Raw genomic sequence first — 25162 nt, 5'->3', positions numbered from 1 at the left:
CCTCACCGGCGTCTTCGCTACTGCTTAGAAGGCTTGGTATTGGCATTGCTTGCCTCGGTGTTGCCGAGCTCAATGGACCCGGACTGTTGGTAGTTCGCGGCCAGGATGCCGAACTGGTTCTCTGCGAGCAGGAGCTCGAACTTGGAGTGCCAAGGTTCTGACTTGGTCGGCAAGGAAGTTCCTGATCCGCCGGCGAGCTGCAAGGCGGGGGTAATTAGTCTTTCCCTCCTGCTCGGGGATGAGGCCTGGCTTCTGGAGGGGTGCCGAGGTGGGAGCTGTGGTTGATTTAGAGGCAATTGGGGGAACTACTGCTGGTAGTGACACTGAGAAATGTGGTGTAGTACTTGTTGCTGATGAAGCTGATGCTGCTGGAACTGCTACATCTGGGTTTGCATTGCCCGCATGCACTGCATCAAGTCATCAAGTTGGTTCTGGCTAGTCGCCAGAGGGACAACGGCCAATTCGGCGAAGGTTGTCTCAATAGGGAGGGGAAGGGGAACATTCACTGGTGCCACCATGTTTGGTGCATTGAGACTAGGGATTCCGTCCGTCGAGAGGGGGATGGTGAACTGTCCGATGCATACAGTGGCGGGTTGAGGGTGTTCCTCTACAACATTCAAGTCGGCGTTGTGCCTGTTGCTACTGGATGAAGCCATGGAAGCTAAGGGTTCTTTGAGAGAGAGAGAGAGAGTTAAAGGTTAGGGGAGGCTTTTTGAAGTCTTCCCATAGACGGCGCCAAATGATGGTGTGCAATCCGGTCGATCCTAGCTATCGATGAGAGGCAGCTCGAGCTCATCTCTCAACCTTTCTACCTCCAGCTCATATCTTTTAAAAGCTTCATTTGCGATCTTTTCTCCACCCCAAAAACAAAAACCACACAAATTAGCCATCTAGACCTATCTTTCAATCAGAGTATCTATAAAATTGGGCTTCGCTCGTCCTTTAGGAGGCTCCAAAGCTCTAATACCCGGGACTGCTCCTTTGCCACACTTCTCTTTCGAGGCTTCTACCAAAGCCTCCAATTCGCCCCTTTTCCCTCTTTAATCTGACTCCGGATCACCTGCCCACAAGAACTCTGCCCACGTCTACTCACAACACACTATCCCGGAATATCGCCTCCTATATAATACCAATTAGGAGGATGAGATGTTCTCCATGTGTAGCTGCGATGTTATGTGGGTAGACGTGGGTAGAGTTTGTGTGGGCAGGAGATCCAGACTCCTTTAATCTTCAGTATTTAGTCTTTACTCTTTCAATATTTTAGTTTTCAAGTTTTCTCTTTTAAATTTGTATTTTTCCGATTAATTCCTCTAATTTTGGCATTTATCATTTTGTTTCTTCATCTTTTGAAATTCCAGTTAGTTTCAGGGTTCACCTGAGTTGATCCATTGGTCTGTTTTAGGGTTGGGGTATAGCCTTTTCTGACCCTATCCAAAATTGCCTTGACCCGACATGAACCTGATGCAGATAAGGGTGTCAATGGATCGGTTTTGGATTGAACCCCGTCCAGTCCAAAATCAATTTGGGTGGATTAGACCAAAATCAAAATTCGCATCTAAGACCATCGTTCCGCCAACAGCTTCTCATCTCTAGCAAGTTGAATTGGCTATTTGCACCTCCTCCCTTGAGCACATTAAGTGTGAAAATCACTTCAAAGTCTGGTGAAATTGTTAGCTGCAATATCAGAACAAACCAAAAGAAGTTAAAACTCTTAACTAACTAAAAAATATCATTGCAAATTATATGATCAAATAATCAATATGATCAGAAATCAGAAATTAATTATAGAAAAAATATAAAGAAAGAAGCCAGCACATTGACACTTACATCCTTAGTCATTCCTCTGGTACCATAGCCAAATTTTCCACCAGCACTATCAGATTTCAGGGTGAGCTTTAGTGATGGGTATTTGTCTGATGTCCTCAAAAAGTGATGAAAAGCCCAACTCTTGTCCTCTCCAAGCTTCTTTTCCCATGATACAGAGTAATTAGGAAATGTTACGTGTTACTCCTTTACCAAAATCAACATCCAAGTCATAGGTGCCAAAGAAACTCCCTCTAAGAAAATTCTCCTTTCCAACAGTTTGCAAGCTGGTATAGTTATGGAACATAAGTGGCTGATTCATACACCCCTTTCCAAAACATGAGAATCCATCTTCTGAATGTTCAAAGGGACCGACCTTCCTGCCTTTACTGGGGCACAATCCAGCATGTGTGTCTAGGTTACCATTTCTAAGAGTAATCATCCAAAACTGATAATAGTCAGAAATAAACCTCAGGTCGTTCCCATGTACCTCACACTTGGAACCAAGATACAGTTCCTTCTGAACAGCATACAAATCTGGGTCATTAAGATGAGACAAATCTTGTCCCCTGAATGAACTAGGAAAAGGCTTTCCAACACTTAATCTGTTATCGGCTTCTGTGACTCTATGCCGAACAGAGAATGTCTTAGGATGGACATCAAAGCAATCAGCTGCAGCCGGGCTCCCCATCTTAGGAGCTTCAGATCCAACCTTGTTACAGTAGTTCCATGAGTCTATGGCCAATCTAAGGTTAGAATTTCTCATACCAGGATCTCCCACAACGGAATATTCAGGTCCAGGCCACTCGTAATCATCTAATTGACCGAAGGAAACAGTGAAGGAAAAGATTGAAAGGAAGGAAAGAATAGCTAACACCATAGCCATTTTGTTTGTTGCAGACGCACGCACTGCAGATAAACAGAAGAGAAGAGAAATCAGAGTAATGGAACAGAAAATGAATAAAGAGAGAGAAACAAAGGAAGGGAGAAGAGACTTACCGTAATGATTTCTCGGTGTTGAATCGGACGAAGTGTAGTGTTGATGATGCTGTATGTATGCGAATGAGAGTGAGAGTGAGAGGCAGATTCTATTTACTATTTATAAAACAAGAATCCTACTTGGAGTAGTAACGTGTGCTGGAATGGAACTCTGTTAACCGACTTAATTAACCGAGTAACAGATACAGAGATTGTGATTGAAACGACAAGAATAGGAAATAAGACAGCCGGCCAACCGAAAAGGAAGGCTAAAATGTTGGAGTTGGAGTAGGATTAATTATTAGTAGAAACGGCTGCTGGAATGGAATTCTTAACCGACTTAACTAACAGAGTAACAGATACAGAGATTATTAGTAGAAGCGGTAACAAGAAAACCGGTGAACCGACAAAAGCTGATTCAGTATTCGTCTGTTTGGAGAGTACATTTGACTATCACAACAACTAACGGCTGCCTTTTTATGGCGGTTACTAACGCTCCACACCGACCAAAGCTGATAGCTCTTTATGAAGATCGGGTCGGGTCGGGTCTGGATCTAAGTGGAACCAGAACCGTCCCGGTTAATATTCCGGACAGTTATAGTGAAGACTAGGAGTGTAAACGGATCGAATTCGAATCGGATCAGGTAATATCCGAATTTGAATCCGATTAGAAAATCCAATATCTGAATTCGATCCGATATGCGACGGATATTGAAAATTAATATCCAAATTCAAATCCAATTAAATATTCAGATATTTTATTCGAGTCGAATTTGATTAATTGATTATTTTAGATAATTAATAAATATTTTATTGATATAAAATATATAAATATATAAATTATTTATATAACTTAATTATTATATATAAATTATCTAAAATATTTTATATATTATATATAAGAATTAAATAATCAGTCGAATTCGGATATCTATCGAATCGAATCAGGCTATATCCGAATTTGAATCCGATTAACTATTCGATAAGAATATGATATCCGAATTCGACCGATTAGATATTCGAATTATCCAAATTCGATTCGATTATGTCGAATATCTCAAAATCAGATTTCTGAATACCTTTGACACCTCTACTAAAGATTATATATGTTTTTATTTAATAACAACTTGAAATTTTAAATTTTGATATTATAACCTTAACAACATTGATAAAAAAATATTTAATTAGTTATACATATGTTAATAAATTAAATATCTATTAAATATTATTTATCAAATTTATCATTTCAATCATAAAACATGATAGAAATTATAAAAAAATTAAGAAAATGTTATATATTCATATTTCAATCAAAATTAAGGCAAGCGCCAGAACCGACCCAATTATTAACTAGGACAAAACTATAACCATGGAATCAGACCCCATTATAATCGGTTCGATCTGTTCAGGTACATCGGATAGACATGACCCCTTGACAGTCCTATCTAAAGAGAGCTATCCATTGACTAAAAAGCAAAGGGTTGGATGTGAATCCCTTGATTTGTCGGTTGCTTAGGATGTTGGGTTAGGCCAGCTTACGGGAATCTATGTCAGTTTTGATCTTGTAGGGAGATGCATTCAAGTGAATCCGCATTCTATCACCCCTTGGGTCAATCTTTTACATTGACTCTTCATTAAAAATTTGCCACATCATCTTGAATAATCTAGGGATAAGTGGACTGTATTCCACCTCAGAAATCTAAAATTGCAGCCCCCATCCCCTATAAACCGCATCATGCCCGTGAATTTGGCATTGATTCACGGTCAGGATTCAGTCCACTCCTAGAAATCTTAGCTTTGCCCTAGGGGTGGACTGAACGGTTAAGGGGGGGTTCTATAGTGTGGATGAGAAACTGGTGGGGGTGGACTGGTCCACACCACACCCTGTGGCAGAGACCAATCCACATCACACCACAATCCACAACTATTCTAAACTATGAACAAACTGTGTGGACTAGACCAGCCCACACCCATAGTGGACTAGACCAATCCACACCACACCACCAACATTTTAAAAAACGACTTGGAAATGGAACCGTTCTGACCACCGGTTTCCGGGTCGACGGTCGGACCATTTCGAATGGATGGCCCGTTCTGACAAAAAAATTAAAAAATAAAAAAAATAATTAAAAATAAAAAATGACAAAAAATCATTGAACGGGTTGATGGTTTGATCACTCGGGTCAACGGGTTGTTGACTTTTTCAATGGTTTTTAGCCAAAAACCGGGTTTGGGGTAAAATGGATCTCCTTGCCTAGACATTTCCCAGGCTGAACGGTACGACCGTTCGGGTAAACGGCGGTTCGAAAACCTTGATCTACATAGTTAATCATAAATTCTAATTTTTGCATTTTATATGATAAATATATTGAAAAATGCATCAATGCATTAATATTAACCAATAAATATGATTTTTTTTATAAGAACAATGGTAAAATAATTAAAATTTTAAATATAATCTTATTGATAAAACATTAAAATTTAAAAAAATAAAAAATTAAGTAAAATAATTAATATCTTATTGACAAAAATATTAAAATATGAAATAGACAATAGAGTAGCCTTTCAGGGAAAGTGTGAAGTAGGGGATCAAAAATCAAGTGTGGATGGTCCCCAACCATGAGATTTTACCGTGGATGAGAAATTAGGGTTTGAAAGGGACCTGTCCATGCTATATAGGGGTGTGGACAGGACCAGTCCCATCCACACCCAGCTGAACGCAACAAAATCCCGTGGACGGGACCAAAATGGTCTTGTCCACGAGATTTAAGCGGTTCCGAACACTGCCTAAAACCCCAAGAATCTCTAGCAGGGATAGTGGTGTTCCAATCTTGCTTTCATCATCTTGAACGAGATTTATGATTTGATATGGATGTAACAAGTAGAGTGTCAAATACCATATTCACTTGGATGTAGTGGTTTGGTTGTCACTACTCACCAAAAGGAGATTGGCTTCGGTCAAGGCAAGCCCGTGCTCACACCGTCCCAACAGCCTCTTTCAACCTTTGCATCGGGAATAACTTCTCATGAAATAAAGCACATGAGTAGGGAGATATTCCCAATGCAAGACTGTAAAAGCTTCTCGAACGGGCGTTGTCCGGATGGTAGCCCGAACTCCACCAAAAGTTGTGAAGAAGATGATTTCTTTTGTTTTAAGAGGATCTTCTCCCTCCAAATACACCACTCTCTTTGATACACCTAATTTCTAATTACAATGGATGTCAAAGGGCAGGGTTAAGTGGTAAACCTGCCTTAATATGGTTACATGTAACATTGTAAATATGGACTTTGTTGTTGCTTGGATTAACACGGAGATGAATGTAAGACCTAGGGTTTTGGCAACTTGTGGTCATGGAAAGGTGTTAGAGGCATTGGGTATGTCCCTATGGTGGTGTCTTTGACACTAGAATGTAGAGTGTTCTCATGTGTTGTACCTTGGGGTTTTGTGCCCTTATATAATTGATATTAATAATCATTTTTAAAATAAAGTTAATATTGAGACATTAATAAAAATAATGGTAATAATTAAATAATAATATATTATTATTTTAATAGTAAATAATTAAATGATAAAATACTTAATTATTATTATTGAATAATTAAAACAATAATAATAGTTAAAAATAATGATAATAGAAAATATTAAATAATTAAACAATTAAATATTAATAATCTAATGAAATAATAAATAAATAAATAAAATAGTAACTAGTTATTACTATTTTAATAACAAAAACAATATTATTGTTAATTTAGTAAATAATAATAATTATTTTAGTCATATTTATCATTATGAAAATAATATTTTATTATCATTATTATTATTATTATTATTACTATTATTATTATTATTACTATTATTATTATTATTATTATTATTATTACTATTATTATTATTATTATTATTATTATTGATGGTGCACAATCCGGTCGGTCCTAGCTGCCGGTGACCTCGCCTCTAACGAAACTGGAGGTGCTTGAAACAAGGAGGAAAATGGGGACTTCCGGGGAGGAACCCGGTTGGAACACTCGGAAGCTCAAGTTAGTGCTCTTCAGAAGGCAAGGGAAATGAGGAACTTTAAGATTAGGAAGCGCAAGAATCTCATACCTCCTTCTTTAGGAGATGGGGGCTATTTATAATTGCCCTGTACACTCACTCCCATACCTCTACCAGTTGCCAGTTGCCAATTGCCAGTTCGGGTGTCATAGCCGAACTGTTCTTGTCAGGGTCGGCAGGTGGCCGTTGGAGGGCAACAGTCATGTGTCGGACCTCTAATCAGTTAGGCGCGCCGCCTCCATGTACGGGCTTCTTGGGCGTCAGGTACAGTTGTTCAGTCAAGCGACTTGGAGCCGAAGTGGAGTGCGAGGTGAAGTCTTGAGTTCGGATAGAAGTGTGGCTCGAACTGCCCCGGGGTGGGTCAGCTCGGGTTTTTGCCCTTTGCGCTCCTTGTGAGCCTCAGGACCTCCAAGGGAGAGCTCGGGTTCTTCCTAGGGGAGCTCGGGTCGCTGGTTCCTTTCTTGGGGGAGCTCGAGACTCCCGTTCTTAGAGCTCGGGTTATGGGGCCGCTGCTGTGTCGAGCTGGCGCTTCTGCCAGGTCATTCTCGGTTGCTTCCACGTGTCGCGTGGCCAAGGGATCGGGCCAAATCTTCCTCCATCAATTGCCCCCCACTCCCCGTGCACGGGGTCCTGACCCGGCATGGAGAGTTCATGGGATGACAGGTGGATTTGCCTTGTGACGCTTTGGCCTTGTTTTGGAGTTTCTTCGGTCTGACCTTCTTGTGTTTTTGGCTCGATCAGGGTCGGCTTGGTTCGACCAGGGGTCAATCCCGGGTTGCCTGCAGCTCACGCGCATAAATGATTTCAAATTTTTGAACATCAAGAAATGCGCGCCAACCTGACTTCTCCTCGGGGGATGCGCAGCCGGTTTCGTGGGGAGCCGTTGGATGGTTTTGATCTTGGCCGTTGAGGTGCGAGTACAGTGGCTATAAATAGTGGGGGGGCCCTGGTCACTTTCCTTTGCTATCCTTCAGCATTCGTTCCTGGAGCTCGTGTCTCAGGCTATCAACTCGCGTCACTTTCCGTAGTCCGGTAGCTTTTCGTAGTGATTCCTCAGCCTTCTCTTTGTTTCGATGTCTAGCTCGGGTAGTTTAGATAGTCTCCTGGGGGGTCTGATGCTGGTTCTACGAACCGAGCTGCTGCCCCCGACAGCCTTAGTGAGTCCGAGGCGGGGCCCAAGGAAGAGCTCGAGTTTGAGCCCGCAGGCTGAGTCACCTCGGGTAGTTTGACATCCACCTCCCATCGAGGTCGGGTGCCAAACAAGTTCGGACCTTCCACTATGACGCCCGAGAGGCTTTGGTCCCTTATCGCCTAGTACAACTTGCCTAGGGAGTATACTTACATTTTACCCTCGGGCGACTTCCCTTGGGAGCACTGTCCGGACGAGATCGTGATATTCCGGGAGCAGCTTGTTGTCGGGCTGCGCCTTCATTTCCACCCTCTCATCGTCGAGGTCATGAACCACTTCGGCGTCACTGTAGGTCAGTTTCACCCAAACTCTATCTGTAACCTTGTCGGGACCCTCTCCCTTTGCTGTGAACACTGCCTTCCTTTGGACCTGGAAATTTTTTCCGCTATTCTCGTGCTTAAGAAACAAGCGGGTCCCCTGCCCGGGCGTAGGAGGACGTACTACTTGTCACCTCGTCTGAGCTTCAAGCTCTTACACGATCTCCCAAATAAGGTCCCGGCATGGAAGCGGGACTACTTCGTGGTTCGAAGTGCTACGGGGTGGCCGTTTCCTACTGAGTGAGGGTTGGCCGTTCCTGACCTCGGTGTCGCATTAGACGAAGATACGGTGAACGGCCACCAGGACTGGGCCCGACTCGGGCTTAAATGCGAAATCTACCTGACGGAGGACAAGCTTATTCAGGCCGGTCTGAGTTCGGGTAGGTTTCTTGCTCAGACGATACTTTTGCTTTTGTTTTTATTCTCGTCTTTTGACGTCAAGCTCCTTTTTGCAGGTAATATGGAGGCAGAGAAGATCCGAGGTGCGAGTCTGTTCAACGGTATGAAAAGGAGGAACCAAGCTGCTAAGCGGGTCCGCGCCGATCCTTCCCGGGTTGCGGAGCCCGAGGCACTGAGAATGGGGCCTCCTGAGGAGCCCGAGGTGCCCCCTCTAGTTCAGGAAGCGGCAGGGGTCCCCTATGCCAACACTGATTATACACGGGCTGTGCCTTCTGTCTCGGGAAGTCACAATGAGGTTGGGAGTGTGCTGACGCCGAGCTACTTTCTCTGAAAAAGCAACAAGGCCATTTGCCCCGAGGAGGTCACGGCGTGGGCCGATCTTCCTACAAATCTCACAGGCGCTCGGGCTGCCTCTCACGCTATGGTGATAAGTCGAAGTAGTGTTTGTGCCCCCTGATTTTTTTTTTTTTTTTTTTTTACCGAGCTGATTTGTTCTCGTTCTGGTAGGTGAACTCCTCTATCCACGCTTTGGCAATACAGGCGGAGAGGGGTTTGAAGCGAGCACAAGCTGCCGAAGCGGCTTCCCGTGCTGCGCGAGATGAGCTAACGAGGTCTCGGAGGGACAAAGAGGCCTTAGGAATGGTGGTGAGGCACATGGCGGACCTGAAGCATCAGGTCGAGTACCTTTCGGATGATATCAGGGAGAAGACAGAGATCTTCTCTCAGGCCGTCGAGGAGGCGAAGGTGATGGCTGTTAATGATTATATCGCCTCGCCGCGCTTTGACGACATGATGGTGGGCTCGTACAGAAGGGGTTTCAAGTTGAGCCGATGGATGATAAGGAACATGTACCCCAAGCTCGACATTAGTACCATAACCACTTCGCGCATCACTCCGAAAATGGCTGCTGCAGCTGATGATGACGCAGATTCTGAAGACGAAGCGGGACCTTCAGGTATTGTCGAAGTCCCTTCTAAAGGCGAGGAAGATGTACCTCTGGGCTTGTGAGCTCGTTTGTGTTTTTGTTTTTTGTTTTTTTGATGAAGTGTAAACAAGTTTATTTTGCAATGAATAGTTCCCCTTTATTGGCAAAGTGTTGGGCAGTTATTTTCCTTTTTCTTTTTTTTTTTCGCCAAGCTGACTATGTTGCCGAACTGCTAGACTTAGGCCCCGAGGTGTAGTAACGTAGTAAGGCTATGTGCCCGATCTATTCTCCGCCTGGGTTAGTTAACATGGCTGAATTGGGCCCTGGGCTATGCACCTCGGGATCCATTAATGTGCAGATTGCCTTCGTTGATGAGGTGCCGAGGTCCTCTTTAGCTCGGTATTCTGGCCCTTACGGTGCCGAAGTCTTTGTTAGTTTGGCATTTTGGCCCTTAGGCTCTGGTAGTGGCTCATGGCCAACTTAGTTTGATCATTTATAGGTAAAATCATCTTAAGTTGACGATGTTCCATGCCCGGGGTATCTGTTTGCCCTCTAGGGTCTCGAGCTCGTATGCTCCCTCGAGTACTCTCTTTACTCGGTAGGGTCCTTCCCAGTTTGGCCCGAGTTTGCCAATGACGGGCTCAGGTCTAGCCATAACCCCTTAGCTCAGTCTAGCCTGGCTTTCAGTCCGCGCAGGATAGCTTTGATCGTGACTTCTGCCTGACCGTTTGCTTGTGGGTGCGCAACCGACGTAAAGTTTTGTCGGATCCCAATGTCTTGGCACCACTCTTGGATTTTGATGTCCTCGAACTGCTTGCCATTGTCGGAGATCAGCATCCTAGGTAGCCCGAAGTGGCATACTATGTTCTTCCAGAAAAAGTTCTGGACGTTTTGAGTTGTGATGGTTACGAGAGTTCCAACTTCAACCCACTTGGTGAAGTACTCTACTACCACTACTAGGAACTTCCTTCCTCCTGTTGCTGGCAGGAATGGCCCGAGTAGGTCGATACCCCATTGTGCGAAGGGCCACGAGCTGGTGAGGTACCTAAGGTCGGCGGCGGGCTGGTGGTGGATGTTGGCGTGCTTTTGGCACTTCTCGCACTTCCTGACCAGCCCGACGGCGTCTGCTTTCATTGTTAGCCAATAGTACCCCTGTCGTAGTGCTTTCTGAGAGAGGGCCCTACCCCCCAAGTGCCCACCGCACAACCCCTCATGAGTGTCACAGAGTACGAGCTCAGTTTCGGAAGGTCGCAGGCAACGCAGGTAGGGGAGCGTGTAGGATTTTTGGTACAGCCGTCCGTTTATCATGACGTACTTGGCTGCCTGGCGCTCTACCCTTCTGGCGGCGTTGCGGTCTGCGGGGAGGGTTCCCTGTAGCAGGAAGCTCGCGAGTGGATCAATCCAGCTTGGTTCTGCTTGGGCGAGAGGAGCGACCTCCTCTGCCCCTCGGAGAATGCTAGGCCGAGGTAAGTCCTCTACGTACACAATTCTCATGGTGTTGTCACTAGTGCTGGCTAGCCGGGACAGGGTGTCGGCCTCAGCATTCTCTGACCTCGGGATTTTTTTGATGAAGTGTGACTGGAAGCTAAGCAGAGCCTCTCTTACCTTTGCCAAGTAAGCGGTCATAGTTAGCTCGCGAGCTTCGTATTCCACTATAACTTGGTTTACCATGAGCTGGATATCGGTGCAGATAACTATGTGTTTTCCCTTTACCTCTTGCGCCAGGGCTAGCCCGGCTATCAACGCCTCGTATTCTGCCTCATTGTTGGATGCCGCAAACTCGAAGCGTAGCGCGTACTCCAGTTTCGTGCCACTCAGACCATGGAGAGCTACACCGGCTCCGCTGCCCTGCTGATTTGAGGAGCCATCTACGTGAAGGATCCTGGGCTCTTCATCCCAGTTCGCGCTCGGCCTAACCAGAAGAGATACCAAACTGGGTGCGACCTCACGGGGATCAGACTCAACTTGCCTGGGAGCACTGAGCTCACCTGAACTGGGAGCCTCGTGCTCAACCGGGCTGAGGACCTCGGAGCTGAACGTGCATTCTGGGACAAAATCCGCCAAGGGTTGAGCTTTGATAGCGGTTCGTGGCTTGTATTGCAGGTCGTACTCACTGAGTTCAATGGCCCACTTCGTCAATCAACCAGAGACCCTGGGCCTGAGTAATACTTGCCTCTAGGGTTTGTCGGTGAGGACGATGATTGTATGGTTTTGGAAATACGGATGGAGTTTGCGGGCCGCAATGACCAATGCTTAGGCTAGTTTTTCTATCTCTGGGTATCTTGTTTCTGCTCCCTACAATATTTCGCTAACATAGTAGATGGGTCGTTGGACCCGATCTGCTTCCTTTATCAGTACCGAACTGACCACTTCGTCGCATGCCGAGAGGTACAATTGTAAAACATCGCCTTCTTCGGGCCGGGTCAACACTGGGATAATGGCGAGGTATTTCTTGAGTTCGTCAAATGCGAGCTGGCACTTCGGGTTCCACTCGAACCCTTTGCCTTTTATTTCCTTGAAGAAGGAGAGGCAACGGTCTGCTGATTTAGACATGAAACGACTCAAAGCGGCTATTCTGCCGTTTAGCCTCTGAATCTCTTTCACTTTTCGGGGTGGTCTCATATTTTATCTTGTCCGGGTTGGCCTCAATACCGCGTCGGTTGACGATGTACCCTAGGAACTTACCCGAGGTGACACCGAAGACACACTTGTTTGGGTTTAGTTTCATGCTAAATTGACGCAGAATTTGGAAGACATAATGCAAGTCTTGTATTAATTAATGCGAAAATTGTGTCTTGATGACCATGTCGTCTACATAACACTCTACCTTTGTGCCAATTAAGGGTTGAAACAGCTTATTCCCAAGTCTTTGAAAGTTTGCCCCAGCATTTTTCAGTCCGAAGGGCATAACCTTGTAGCAGTACAGGCCGAACTCGGTTACAAAGGGGGTTTTTCCTCATCGGCTGGGTTCATTCTAATTTGGTTACAGCCAAGAAGCTTAGCAACTCGTGTTCCGAGGTCGCGTCCACTAGGCCTCAATCCTGGGGAGGGGGAAGCAGTTCTTTGGGCAAGCTCGGTTCAGGTCGGTGTAGTCGACGCACATGCGCCACTTGTCGTTTGCCTCTTTTACCAGAACGGGGTTGGCTACCCAGCTCGGGTAATGAACTTCCCTAACGAAGTCTGTTGCGAGGAGCTTCTTGACCTCCTCATCGACCACCCTCCAGCGTTCTGAGGCTAAGTTGCGTTTCTTCTGTCTAATGGGCCTAACTACAAGGTTGGTATTCAGCTTGTGAGTTATGAGCTTAGGGTCTATGCCGGGCATTTCTGCCGTGGACCAAGTGAAAACATCTAAGTTATTGAGTAAGAAGCGTACCAGTTCGGATCGCAAGGGTTCTTCCTGGGATGCTCTGACCTGAAGTAATTTGGCAGGGTCTTCTACCGAGACAGAGATGGGAACAGTTGCCTCTGTTGGTGCAGCTTGCTCCTCGTTCTGTTCCACAGGTACTCCAGTTTGAGGTCGCCAGTTACCTTGGCCTTTCCCTTGAGGGTGGCGACGTAGCACTTACGGGACTCGAGTTGGTCGCCCCGTACTACCCCGATGCCGAAGTCCATTGAGAACTTCATCGCCAAATAGTAAGTGGACACCACGGCCGTCTATTATGGCATTATAGGGGGAGGGGGTTGCAACCATTAAGAAGTCGTGCCTGAGTCTTACCGTGCTAGGCCACGTGCCGACTTCCACAGGTACCGTGACCTTTCCCAGGGGTTTGACCTCCTCTCCGCTGAAACCAACCAACGGGGTGTTCGCGGGCTTCAAATCACTATCTCAGAACTGGAGTTTGTCGTAGGCTGCTTTAAAAAGGATGTTTGTCGAACTGCCGGAGTCAACGAGTACGCACCGGACTTCGAAGTCGTTGATCTTCACCTTTATGACAAGTGCATCGTCATGGGGGTAGTGAACCCCGCGTGCATCGTCTTCGGTGAAGAATATGAGGTCTTCCATCCTAGGCCGCTTTGGGGGGTTTTGTTCTTCTCTAGTGGCCTCCCAGGTTGATGCCCGAGATGCTGCCGAGGTGCATCCTGCTACGATCGATCCTCCAATGATCACGTGGATTGTTCCCCGAACTGGTCTTTCCCTCCAGGGGCTGCTTCTGCGGTTCAGCTAGCTGGCTACTAGACTTGGGAGCATCTCTGCTGTGCTCCCCCTACCGATCTGTCTTATTATTATTATTATTATTATTATTATTATTATTATTATTATTATTATTATTATTATTATTATTATTATTATGCTGTAAAAAATTTCTCAAGTACCCGCGACGGATAAGTTCTTCTATCTTGTCGCGGAGATTATTACAATGTTCGGTGCTATGACTATGGTCTCTATTGAAACTGTAGTACAAGTTTTTATTCCTCTCGTTCAAGTTTCCCTTCAGACGAGGTGGCCACTTCACATATGGTGCGTCTTTGATCGTCATTAAGATCTCGGCCCGCTTCGCGTTTAAGGGCGTGTAGTCCATCCGACCTGTTAAGGGAGCTCGGAACGGTTGGCTTGGCTTCGTCCCCCGAGGTGAGTCTTTCTTTCTCCTGTCATCTGGGTTGGAGGGCTCGCCTTCCCTTTTCCTTTTTTCGATACTGTTTTCAGTCCTTTGGTTGATCACTTCCTCTGTTCTTATAAATTTGTCCGCGAGCTTGAGGAATTCAGCCACGGTCGTGGGCTGGTTAACTACCATGTGCCACCTGAACTCCTTGTGTGTCACACCCCTCTTGGCTGCCGCGAGCTGTACCGCGGGGTCAAGGCGCGGTATCTGCAAACACGTGTCATTGAACCGTTTGACATAGCCCCGGATGGACTCTCCTTCCCTCTGGACTATTTCGAGGAGGCTCTCCTCGGTCCGGGGGCACCGCTTGCTAGTAACGAAGTGTGCGGTGAAGACTTGCGCGAACTGGGTCCAGCTTCTTATCGACCCAAGGGCCAGGTTCCTGTACCAGGTGTGGGCCACTCCCCTGAAGGTTGTAGTGAACGTTACACACATGCAGGATTCACTGGCCCTGGCCAAGTGCATTTGTGACTGGAAAGCATCGACGTAGTCATTGGGGTCAAAGGACCCATCATACTTGTCTAGGGGAGGGAGTTTGAAATCTTTGGGCATGGGAACCACAAGGAGTTCTGATGACAGGGGGGAAGGGACTGAAAGAACAGGGGCAACTTTCACCTCCTCCGAGCTCGGGCAAGACGCGGGTAGTAGTTCGGCGACCTCGCCGGCGTCTTCGCTACCGCTTAGAAGGCTTGGTATTGGCGCTGCTTGCCTCGGTGTTGCCGAGCTCGATGGGCCCGGATTGTTGGTAGTTCGCGGCCCGGACGCCGAACTGGTTCTCTACGAGCAGGAGCTCGAACTTGGAGTGCCAAGGTTCTGACTTGGTCAGCAAGGAAGTTCCTGATCTGCCGGCGAGCTGCAAGGCGGGGGTAATCAGTCTTTCCCTCCTGCCCGGGGATGAGGCCTGGCTTCTGGAGGGGTGCCGAGGTGGGAGCTATGGTTGATTCAGAGGCAGTTGGGGGAACTGCTGCTGGTAGTGACACTGAGAAATGTGGTGTCATACTTGCTGCTGATGAAGCTGATGCTACTGGAACTGCTGCATCTGGGCTTGCATTGCCCGCATGCACTGCATCAAGTCATCAAGTTGGTTCTGGATAGTCGCCAGAGGGACAACGACCGATTCCGTGAAGGTTGTCTCAATAGGGAGGGGAAGGGGAACATTCACAGGTGCCACCATGCTTGGTGCATTGAGGCTAGGGATTCCGTCCGTCGAGAGGGGGATGGTGAACTGTCCGATGCATACAGTGGTGGGCTGAGGGTGTTCCCCAACAACATTCAAGTCGGCGTTGTGCCTGTTGCTGCTGGATGAAGCCATGGAAGCTAAGGTTTCTTTGAGAGAGAGAGAGAGAGAGTTAAAGGTTAGGGGAGGCTTTTTGAAGTCTTCGCATAGACGTTGCCAAATGATGGTGCACAATCCGGTCGATCCTAGCTATCAATGACCTCACCTCTGATGAAATTGGAGGTGCCTGGAACAAGGAGGAAAATGGGGACTTCCGGGGAGGAACCTGGTTGGAACACTCTGAAGCTCACGTTAGTGCTATTCAGAAGGCAAGGGAAATGAGGAACTTTAAGACTAGAAAGCGCAAGAATCACATACCTCCTTCTTTGGGAGATGGGGGCCTTTTATAATCACCCTATACACTCACTCCCATACCTCTCCCAGGTCGAGCATCATCACCTCTGCTAGATCGGGTGTCATCATTTCTGTCGAATGCCAGTTCGGGTGTCATTGCCTCTGCCAGTTGCCAGTTTGGGTGTCATAGCTGCCACTGTTCTTGTCAGGGCCGTCTCTGCTACATCTGAGATGGCGGTGGTAGGTGGCCGTTGGAGGGCGACTGTCATGTGTCGGACCTCTAACCAGTCAGGCGCGCCGCCTCCGTGTATGGGCTTCCTGGGCATCTGGTACGGTTGTTCAGTCAGGCGACTTAGGGCCGAAGTGGTGTAAGAGGTGAAGTCTTGAGTTCAGATAGAAGTGTGGCCTGAACTGCCCCGGGGTGGGTCATCTCGGGTTTTTGCCCTTTGCGCTCCTTGTAAGGCTCAGGACCTAAGGGAGAGCTCGGGTTCTTCCTTGGGGAGATCGGGTCACTGGTTCCTTTCTTGGGAGAGCTCGGGACTCCCTTTATCGGAGCTCGGATTGTGGGCCCGCTACCGTGCCGAGCTGGCGCATCTGCTAGGTCACTCTCGGTTGCTTCCACATGTCGCGTGGCCAAGGGGTCGGGCCAAATCTTCCTCCATCAATTATTGTTATTATTATTTTTATTATTATTATTATTATAAAGTTTTAATATAATAAGAGAATGTTACTAATAATAAATGATGAATAAAATTCACAAAGGGAAATTGGGGGATAAATAATAAAAATATTGTCATTCTGATGTTTGAAATCTAATAAAAGAGGTATTAAAAGAACATTGAAAGTCATTTGCTTTGAAGGTATTAGAGATTGAAAACAGGTTAAAACAACAAGGCCTTGGATAGGCTATGCTTAATTACAAATGCCATACAACTCTTTCATCAATTTTGCTAAACTAAGTGTGACTAAACAAACAAAAGACGGTGTAAATTACAAAAAACACCCATTGTACTATGAGGTCAGTCAATGATAAGTACCCCTGAACTTACTTTGGGACAAATACTCTTCACTATTAAGTTATTAAGTTAGACGATGAAACGCTTTAAATTATCAAAATATTAACTTGAACTTTCCTTATTTTAAAATTTTTTTACCAATTAAGTGGTATGATAAATGTGGTAGCCAATCAAGTGTTATTTATCAAAATTCATGGGTGGGTTTTGATTGATTCCCGTATCATAAATTTTCCCTTTTATTTTTCTTGTTTTTTTATCTTAAACCATAATTGACCCCAAATACTTTCATTTTCCAAAGGAAACAAGCGAGAATAACAAGGATCATTTTATTGACATACAAAAAGGTTTCTTTAAATCCGTGTTTTATTTTATTGACACGAATGTCTTTGTTCATCTTAAAATATAAAAATTATTCATTCCTTTCTCTAATAAATCAAGAAAAACCAAATGAAACCTTAAAGTTGTGTTTGGTTTGAAGAAAAAAGTAGGGTCCCTTCCTTTCCCTACTTTTTCCTTCAAACCAAACATAGCCTAAATACATATATATTGAAAAGAAATCTCTACCATTTTATCTAAATATTGAATCTGGTCAGAAACATAAACCTATAGAACTTCAATATGATATTTAGAAAATTAATCGAACCGTAAATCGTTCAAATAAATAATAAAAGGGTAATTTAGATATTTAAAAATTTTAAATAGCTGAATGAGAATTTTTTCAAAGTAAACAGACGAAACTCCAAGATAGACCTGTTCATGGGCTAGGCTTTGTGTATGAATCAACATAATGAATTCAGGCCCACGCCTGAGCTTGACTGGACCATTGGGCCTAGGTCTGAGCCCGAGCCCGACCCTCATATAAAGCTCGAAGTCCAAGCCCGGATAGAAATTTGAAAACAAATTTTTTTCTTTTATTTTATTCAATAAAAATTGTTTTATTTATATTAAAGTCCTTCAGAACTCAAAAATAATAAACATCTCACTATTATTTGAAAAAACAAAGAGAAGAAGAGCAAAGAAAAAATATTGTATATATATATATTTTATTAAATAAAATATATATTTTATTATTTAATATATAGTATCATGTCGGGCTTGGGCTCCGGCTGGGCTTTTTTGAGAAAGCCCAAGCCCAGCCAGAAAAAAAGTTAGGTTTGGTGCTTTAGGCCCGAGCCCAAACCCAGGCCTAAAATTATGACCAAACCCAACTTATAACTGGCCAGACCGAGCCGGGCCGTTGGGCTACCCGGCCCATGAATAGGTCTACTCCAAGGCAAAGGGGCATTTATTGCAAAGTGAAAGTTGAGGGAATCTTTGTGTTCAGGGGGTAATTGCTATTGACGCATATTTGGGGGGAGTGAGACAAAGGCGGGAAAGACTGAAAAAGAGACGAATTCGAACAGACAGAAGTCACAGAACCAGAAGCGAGAGACGAATTCGAACAGACAGAAGTCACAGAACCAGAAGCGAGAGACGAAGAGAAATGAGAAGAGCCACCAGTGGGCGGAGACGCCCAAAGGACTCTCTGCAAGATCGACTTCCGATCGACACTCTCCATTTAAGCACCATTCAAAACCGAGACTCTGATGCCAGTTTCTGCAGCAGCCGCCCCTCCAACTCTTCCATCGGGATAGGCCGTGCCACCCCCAGCCCCATTATCGATCGCGTCCATCAAGCCTCCGCCATCCGCGTCATCAACGCTTACCTCGCTTTCCACTCCTCCTCCACTGTCCTCAAGCCCCCTCTCCCCTCTGCCAAAGACATCACTGCACCATTCGCTTTCTCTTCACTCACCTCGATTGGCCCTCTTTCAAACTTGAAGAAGATCTTCCTCTTCTCCTCAAACACCTCAATTGCCCCTTCAAACTCAACAAAATCCGCCCTCAAAGCTCCCGGCACTCTTCACTCTTGGCCTTCCCTTCTTGCCGTCATTCACTGGCTCATTGAGCTTGCGTTCTACAACGATCACATTGCGTCTTCTTCAACAACAACGACAAATTCACTCTTCCGAGATAATAGGGTTCTTACTCACATCGTAAATTGCTACTCACTCTACATCCGCGGTGACGATGATGGTGTTGAAGATCTCGATAATGAATTCAATAGACAAATGTAACAAGAGAGGGATGCCGCGGCTGAGAAAGTTAAGTCGTTGGGGAAAGAAGTGGCTGATCTTGAAGCCTAACTTGAAGAAATGCGGTCGGGGCCGTCCGAGAGAGAGGTGCCCGAGAAAGATAAATCTATGCTGGAGAAGGATGTGCAGAAGTTTCACACAATTGTTGAGGAGCTCACTAACGCAATTGTGATGGTGGAGAAGACTTTGAAGGATTAGGAGAAGGAATTGGATGCCAAACTCCAGGAGAATAAGAGGATTTTTGAGGAGAATGAGGAGACGGAGAAGAGGGTTGATGCGTAGACTGTGAATGCTAGGGATGCAGAGAGGATGAAGAGGAAGCTCCATGCTGTGGAAAGAGATATTGCGGAGACAAAGCTTGCGAGGAACGATTGAGAGGAGAAATGCTGGCACCTTGATGCCACTTTAGCACATAAGCTTAAGGAACTTGAGAATCTCTCAATTGAATGAAATTATGCTCTTAGGAGGTGAATTGCTGAGATTTGCTTGATGATTTGCATTTTGAATTGTTTTTGCCAATTCATCTCTAACTAGTGTGCTGGAGTTGCGTCAATTATCTGATTTAGAAGGTATATTGCTTCATGATCTAAATAGGTCAGAAACCATTTTAGTTTTAATTTTATAATCGAAGCATTTTGGTTTGTGGGTTTCCTGAGTATAATTTGAAATTCCATTCCATTAAAGCTTTTAGGGCTGGTTTATTCCTTGTGTAGATATTAACAGGAATGTTTTTGTTTTGATTTATATTTGAATTTTCTGCTTCACCATGCATAAAAAAATACACGTTCTTGAATTGTGTTTTTGTTTTGAATTTCAAAACAAGTTGGTTTTATTTAAAAAAAATCATATTTTAAAATAATCAAAATTATAGTTTTCAAAACAGAAATGGATTTTGTAGTAAAGATATTATATAATTCATTTATTTTTGAAAGGTAAGGTAAAATTTTTATTCCATAGAGAAAACACAAAGTACAACAGATTCCAGGATAAAGTAAACTAGTCTGGAATCAAAGATAGATATTATATAATTCATGTAGCATGATATTAAATAACAAGATGAAAACATAATCTTTAAATCAGAAATTTAACATGTTTTGGTTGATGGTGCGTACTGGCTCAATTGGTATGGTTTCTGGCTGATTGTGGTTGAGAGTCTTGAGACTTTGGGAACAAATCCCGCCAACACCAAGGTTTGGGGCTTATTGGTAGGCAGTAGGGGGACAGGCTATCCCTGTTCTCTGGCCCCATCAAGAAATAAAAAAAAGAGCATATTTTGGTTCCAGTTTTGGAAGCAAACAACACATATAACAAAGAATCTGTTTTCTGTATTTTTGTTTTTTCTTGGTTTTGAGAATCAATTTATTTTCAAATCAGATAGTTTTGATTTGTTTTTGAAACTCACAACATGAAAAACAATCCACATTGAAGAACACTTCCTTCATGGCTACAACATTGTTTCCTTTTTGTTGTTTCCAGGCTAAAGATCAGAGGCAATTATCAATATGTGTTGAACGCCAAAGGATGAACCCCTGCTGAGTTGTTGGGAATTGACTACAAAGGAAGACTAAAACCTGCCCTTAGTGAATTTATGGATAACATAAAGAAAAGCTCCAAGGAAAAGTTGGAGGAATTGATTTCTATTTGACAACAGTCTGTGGAAAATGCTACTAAGATTGAGGGCAAAGGAAATTGTCTTGCAGCCCTTCAATCTAGGATTGATGAGGTATGTGCTTGGGATGGGATTATACAACAGGGCATGGTATTTGTTTGTTGATGTCATGAAAATTTTCCTTTCATTTTGTTTAATAGATTCTCAAATTTGTTCTGGTTGTATATTTTGCTACCAAAAAATTGCAGGTAATTACCTTGTACCTTTTGTTAAGTCTGCAGCAGTTACATGATCTGTCTGATTCCAATGATATTGAGGCTTTTGAAGTTCTGTGGCTTGCTTCATTATTCTGGATTGTTGGAAATTTGAAGTTAAACTTTCTTTTACTTAAGATAGGAAGAACAAAAAGAAATAAGATGTATATCTAGTTTAAGTAAAGTTGAAGGAATGACACAGTGTCCCATTTTTTGAATTCCAACATTATATACTTGCAAAAAGGGGTCTAAAATGTTGCCTTTGTTGCTATAATATTTAATACAAAAAGTGCATTCATCTTGTACATTAGATATTCATTTATGTCAAGTAAGCAAAGAGATAAAAGGGAAATGTTATGTAAATGCGTCATCGAGAATCCATTGAGTGTTGGATTTTAATGTATGTTTAACACAAATATCTTTTGTCTTCTTGCCTAAGACAATCTGCTCTACCAATAATTCTATTAATGATTGGTCCATTGAATTATTCCATCTAATCTGCCTACAATGCTTAGACTTTGGTGTAGCTAGATGTTACACAAATAGGGATTTACCCTTTTGCCAGTATCCTGGGTGACCACTTGCCGACACTTGTGAATCTTTTCCCGACACCATTCTTGGTAACCAGTCTCATATCATGAATTAGATGGATTCATACATAGCTGAAAGATGAAATTTAAAACACACTTAAATTTGAATAAAAAACACATGCCAACATTCAACATACGAGCATCTAATTCAGATTTAGTACCACTAAATAAAATGTATGCTTGTATAGCAATAATGAAACTGAACATGTTAATAACCACAACATTAAACAAAATCAAACTATTCTCAATGTGATACAAATGGTTCAACAATAATAAAAGCATATATGAAGCCAAAACCACTGGTCTCACAACAATCCACCCCATCGGACTCCTTTTTGAGTCTACCAATCCCGAAACATCTCCGAACCAAGCTGATCTCTAAATGAAGTCCACCTTGCAAGTTCATTTCTTTGGAGTTGTTGTGTTAAGTTGTCCTCAATTGGTGCATCATCCATGGGCTCACTCCTACTAGCATTGGAGTTGCATGCATCTGTATTCCGAATACCTTGTCAAGTTTCTACATCATTTGGATCAACGCCCATTATGTGATTATGAAGGACACAACATGCAATTACAATCTTAACCTGTGTAGGGAAATCAAAGTGTTGGGTGGAGTCTAGGATGGCCTAGCGCTTCTTTAAAACACCAAATGCATGCTCTACTACATTTCTCAATGCGGAATACCTATGGTTGAAGATTTCTTTTGCGGATTCAAGCAACCGTCCTTAGATCTCATTGAGGTGGTACCGTGTGTTTTGATAAGGAGTTAAGAATCCCGACATATTTCTATAATCCACATCTACGAGATAGTACTTTCCTATGTTCACATGGCTTGACATTCTTAGGAGTGCCCCAGGGTGTGATCCCTTAGATGGCTGAGGCTTCTGAGCTGCGCTGGTCGAGGTCACCGTATCCTTCCTTTTTGGCGAAGCACTTAGGTTATTCTTAGTGTTTGTTCGTTACAGGCCGAGATTGTTGGCCGATGCTTGTAGTTGAGGTCCCTGTCATTCCTTGCCTTAGCGTGAAGGCAGAGGGGACATATGGCTCACAAGGGACAATGTATTCCGACCACTATCCAGTCCGAGTGTGTGACCTCAAAAGAGGCAGTACGCGTTGGCCAGTCGTGTGGCCGAGGGGTCCTGGCCACTTGGCGAAAATAAGGACTTGTACACTAAAACACTGAGCCAAGGGGGGAGGAACTTTGCATTCATTGTTCAGCTAATAGGGAGTACATTCACTAGTAATATATCTGGATGTTTTTTGAGTTTCATGTGTAAGGGATAGGTCTTCCACTCAGATGCTCAAGTAGAAACATGTCGGGGCCGACAATTTGCTTGATTCTATAGGGACCTTCCCAGTTGGGGCCGAGCTTTCCTACACCGGGCTCGGGCACCATGACTTTTCTGAGGACTAGGTCTCCTTTGTAGTGTCTTTCTTTCACACTTGAGTTATAGTAGTGAGTGAGTATCTGCTGATAGGCTACTACTCTGATCCGCACCTGTTCTCGGACTTCTTCCAACAGGTCTAGGTTAGTTCTGAGTTATTCGTTGTTCTTGGCTTCGTTGTACGCTTTGATTCAAAACGTCAATAGGTCGATCTCTACCGGAATGATGGCCTCGGTGTCGTAAGTTAACTTGAATGGGGCTTCTCTCATGGCTGTCCGAGGTGTCATCCGATAGGCCCACAGGACGCTGTTTAGTTTGTATACCCAAAGGCTTGTGGCTCTGTTGAATCTGGTCTTCAGCCCTTCTAGGATAGTCTGGTTGGTAACCTCGGCTAGGCCGCTCATTTGGGGATAGCCCACCGAGGTGTATTATTGCTTGATGCCGAGGGAGGCACACCATTCTCAGAATCTCACGTCGTCGAACTGCTTTCCATTGTCGGTGACTAGCATGTGAGGGAGGCCGAATCGACAGATGATGTTTTTCTAGAAGAAATTTGGTACTATTCCGGCTGTGATGGTAGCCAGGGGCTCAGCTTTGACCCATTTGGTGAAGTAGTTGATGGCGACAACGAGGTACTTTTTGTTTCCAGTGGCTTGAGGGCTGGCGTTGAGGAAATCCATGCCCCACTTGGCGAAGGGCCAAGGGCTGCTGAGGGCCGAGAGGGTTGTGGCTGGCTGGTGGAAGATGTTGGAGTGTCTCTGGCATCATTCGCACTTCTACACCAACTCGGTTGCATCCTTCTGAACTATCAACTAGAAATACCATTGCCTTAGTACTTTTTGGGTCAAAGCTCTTCCTTCGAGGTGGTTACCGCAGATGCCTTCATGAATCTCTCGGAGCACATACTCGCCCTCCTCTTGGCAGAGGCGTTGGAGGTAAGGCAAGGTAAAAGATCTTTGGTACAGCTTCCCTTTGAGCAAAGTGTAGTGGGTGGCCTTCCGTTGGATTCATCTAGCCTGTTCTTATCGTCAGGTAGTTGTTCGGTCAAGAGGAAGGCAATGATAGGATCCATTTAGTGTGGCTTGGCCTGCACTGGGAGTATTTGGATTTCTTCGATGGTGGGGCGAGATCTCCTTTTTACGCAGACAGTGTGACCGAGGGATACGTTGGTGGTTCTTGCCAATTTTGATAGGGCATCAACTCTCATGTTTTCGAATCGTGGAACTTGTTATAGGGAGAGGTGTTGGAAGTGGTGGGCAAGCTCTCGCACCTTGGCTTGGTATTTGATCATGCTCTGCTCCCTGGCCTCGTACTCACCATTGACCTGGTTCACTACCAACTAGGAATCATCGAACACCTCAATGTGTTGGGAGCCGAGGTCTTTCGCAAGCTGTAGTCCGATGAGGAGGGCTTCATACTCGGTTTTATTTATGGAGGATGAAAAGTCGAACCTCAATGTGTACTCTACTTCGGCGTTGTTTAGGGTACGGAGGATGAGGCCGGCTCCATTTCCCTTGGAGTTGGATGATCCATCAACAAATAACTTCCAGGTTGACTGAGATCCCTCGACCGGATGAGGCCTTTCTTTTTCTTCTTCTTCAAGGGCTCGGTGGAGGGATTAGCTAAAGGTGCATTCTGTCGCAAAATCGGCCAAGGCTTGTGCATTGATTACAGGCCTCGATTGGTACTATAGGTTGAACTCAAATAGTTTGATGACCCACTTGATTAGTCACCCCGAGGCATCTGGCTTGGATAGGACAGCCTTAAGAGGTTGGTTCATCAGGACCGTGATGGTGTGGGCTTGGAAATATGGCTTGAGCTTCCTAGCTGAAACCACGGGGGTGAAGGCTAGTTTTTCTACCTCAGGGTACCGGGTCTCGGCATCGCAATGGACCTTGTTGACATAGTAAATCGGTCTTTGCGCTCCATCTAATCTGATCAACACCAAGCTGATGAACTCATCTCTGGTCAAGAGATACAAGTACAACACGTCTCCTGGGGGCGACCGAGTAAGGAGGGGCGGCGAGGTGAGGTAAGACTTGAGTTCTTCAAAGGCGCAATGGCAATCATCCATCCATTGAAAGTCTTTTAGCTTCTTGATGGTCCCCCCGAACGACTTTGACACCATGCCCGGTGGGGAATTTGAGGGCGAGGCGGTAGAAGGAGGTGGCTGCCTTTAGTGCATGGATGGTCAGCCTTCCAATAAATGCATTGTAAGGGGAGTCGATCCTCATGACTAGGAACTCGTTCATTCTCGTCACCTGTCGAGGTTCTGTCCCTACCGTGACTAGTAGGGTGATTCTTCCCTCCAGTTTGACCACATTTATGGAGAATC

At 44.7% G+C, this 25162-nt stretch overlaps 1 long non-coding RNA gene and 1 pseudogene across 1 annotated transcript; one reads left to right on the top strand and one right to left on the bottom strand.

Annotated features, from left to right (window-relative positions):
* Nucleotides 1-1548: 1548 nt before the first annotated feature.
* LOC148804371 (uncharacterized) lies at nucleotides 1549-3083 on the bottom strand. The gene is made up of 3 exons (XR_016073339.1): nucleotides 2803-3083; nucleotides 1828-2712; nucleotides 1549-1674 (listed from the first exon to the last, which is right to left on the bottom strand). It is a non-coding gene; the product is annotated as an uncharacterized LOC148804371 (long non-coding RNA).
* Nucleotides 3084-6062: 2979 nt separating this feature from the next.
* LOC148804370 (kinetochore protein NDC80 homolog) lies at nucleotides 6063-21026 on the top strand (annotated as a pseudogene).
* Nucleotides 21027-25162: the final 4136 nt, after the last annotated feature.

This window comes from Nelumbo nucifera, chromosome 1 (assembly GCF_055504915.1).
Source record: "Nelumbo nucifera cultivar China Antique chromosome 1, China Antique-T2T, whole genome shotgun sequence".
Lineage (NCBI taxonomy): Eukaryota > Viridiplantae > Streptophyta > Magnoliopsida > Proteales > Nelumbonaceae > Nelumbo > Nelumbo nucifera.
Note: the sequence above shows the minus strand (reverse complement) of the source record. Positions and strands in the feature narration are given on the sequence as shown.